The sequence below is a fragment of the Homarus americanus genome, unplaced genomic scaffold (genome assembly GCF_018991925.1).
Source record: "Homarus americanus isolate GMGI-L3 unplaced genomic scaffold, GMGI_Hamer_2.0 scaffold32159, whole genome shotgun sequence".
NCBI classification, from domain to species: domain Eukaryota; kingdom Metazoa; phylum Arthropoda; class Malacostraca; order Decapoda; family Nephropidae; genus Homarus; species Homarus americanus.
Genome location: NW_024742776.1, coordinates 226,773 through 229,329, shown reverse-complemented (window position 1 = coordinate 229,329; position 2,557 = coordinate 226,773).

The following is a 2,557-nucleotide window of genomic DNA, read 5'->3' as shown; positions in this document are numbered from 1 at the left end:
CCTATCACCAACCTCCTCCAACACCTGCTGCTCATCACCAACCTCCTCCAACACTCCGCTGCCTATCACCAACCTCCTCCAACACCTGCTGCCTATCACCCCTCCTCCAACACCTGCTGCCTATCACCAACCTCCTCCAACACCTGCTGCTTATCACCAACCTCCTCCAACACCTGCTGCCTATCACCAACCTCCTCCAACACCTGCTGCCTATCACCAACCTCCTCCAACACCTGCTGCTTTCACCAACCCCTCCAACACCCCTATCACCAACCTCCTCCAACACCTGCTGCCTATCACCAACCTCCTCCAACACCCGCTGCCTATCATCAACCTCCCAACACCTGCCCATCAACCTCCTCCAACACCTGCTGCCTATCACCAACCTCCTCCAACACCTGCTGCTTCATCATCAACCTCCTCCAACACCTGCTGCCTATCACCAACCTCCTCTCCAAACCTGCCGTCATCACCAACCTCCTCCAACACCTGCTGCCTATCACCAACCTCCTCCAACACCTGCTGCCTATCACCAACCTCCTCCAACACCTGCTGCCTATCACCAACCTCCTCCAACACCCGCTGCCTATCATCAACCTCCTCCAACACCTGCTGCCTATCACCAACCTCCTCCAACACCTGCTGCTATCACCAACCTCCAACACCTGCTGCTCATCATCAACCTCCTCCAACACCTGCTGCCTATCACCAACCTCCTCCAACACCTGCTGCTTATCACCAACCTCCTCCAACACCTGCTGCCATCACCAACCTCCTCCAACACCCGCCCATCATCAACCTCCTCCAACACCTGCTGCCTATCACCAACCTCCTCCAACACCTGCTGCTTATCACCAACCTCCTCCAACACCTGCTGCCTATCATCAACCTCCTCCAACACCTGCTGCTTATCACCAACCTCCTCCAACACCTGCTGCCTATCACCAACCTCCTCCAACACCTGCTGCCTATCACCAACCTCCTCCAACACCTGCTGCCTATCACCAACCTCCTCCAACACCTGCTGCTCATCACCAACCTCCTCCAACACCTGCTGCCCATCAACCCTCCTCCAACACCTGCTGCCTATCACCAACCTCCTCCAACACCTGCTGCCTATCACAACCTCCTCCAACACTCTGCTGCCTATCACCAACCTCCTCCAACACCTGCTGCCTATCATCAACCTCCTCCAACACCTGCTGCCTATCACCAACCTCCTCCAACACCCGCTCTATCATCAACCTCTCCAACACCTGCTGTCAATCACCAACCTCCTCCAACACCTGCTGCTTATCACCAACCTCCTCCAACACCTGCTGCCTATCACCAACCTCCTCCACCTGCTGCTTATCACCAACCTCCTCCAACACCTGCTGCCTATCACCAACCTCCTCCTCAACACCTGCCTATCACCAACCTCCTCCAACACCTGCTGCCTATCACCAACCTCCTCCAACACCTGCTGCTTATCACCAACCCCTCCAACACCTGCTGCCTATCACCAACCTCCTCCAACACCTGCTGCCTATCACCAACCTCCTCCAACACCTGCTGCCTATCATCAACCTCCTCCAACACCTGCTGCTTATCACCAACCTCTCCAACACCTGCTGCTTATCACCAACCCTCCAACACCTGCTGCCTACTCACTAACCCTCCAACACCTGCCGCCTATCACCAACTCCTCCAACACCTGCTGCTCATCACCAACCCCTCCAACACCTGCTGCCTATCACCAACCCTCCTCCAACACCTGCTGCCTATCATCAACCTCCTCCACATCTGCCACACCACCTCCAACACCTGCTTATCACCAACCTCCTCCAACACCTGCTGCCTATCACCAACCTCCTCCAACACCTGCTGCCTATCACCAACCTCTCCTCCAACACTCTGCCTATCACCAACCTCCTCCAACACCTGCTGCCCATCACCAACCTCCTCCACCGCGCTTCACAACCTCCTCCACCTGCTGCCTATCACCAACCTCCTCCAACACCTGCTGCCTATCACCAACCTCCTCCAACACCTGCTGCCCATCATCAACCTCCTCCAACACCTGCTGCCTTCACCAACCTCCTCCAACACCTGCTGCCTATCACCAACCTCCTCCAACACCTGCTGCCTATCACCAACCTCCTCCAACACCTGCTGCCTATCATCAACCTCCTCCACCTGCTGCCTATCACCAACCTCCTCCAACACCCTGCTGCCTATCACCAACCTCCACCTGCTGCCTATCACCAACCTCCTCCTCCAACACCTGCTGTTTATCATCAACTCCTCCAACACCTGCTGCCTATCATCAACCTCCTCCAACACCTGCTGCCTATCACCAACCTCCTCCAACACCTGCTGCCTATCACCAACCTCCTCCAACACCTGCTGCCTATCACCCATCTTCTCATGACCTGTCCACTCTAACCTTGATCCATTGTTAACCAAAAATTAACATCATTTCAATCCAAACTTGCTCCAAACATGTCTTAAGGTTAATATATACTTCTGAAACACAAACATCAAAAGACATAATGGCTCGTCATAAGCCATCTAC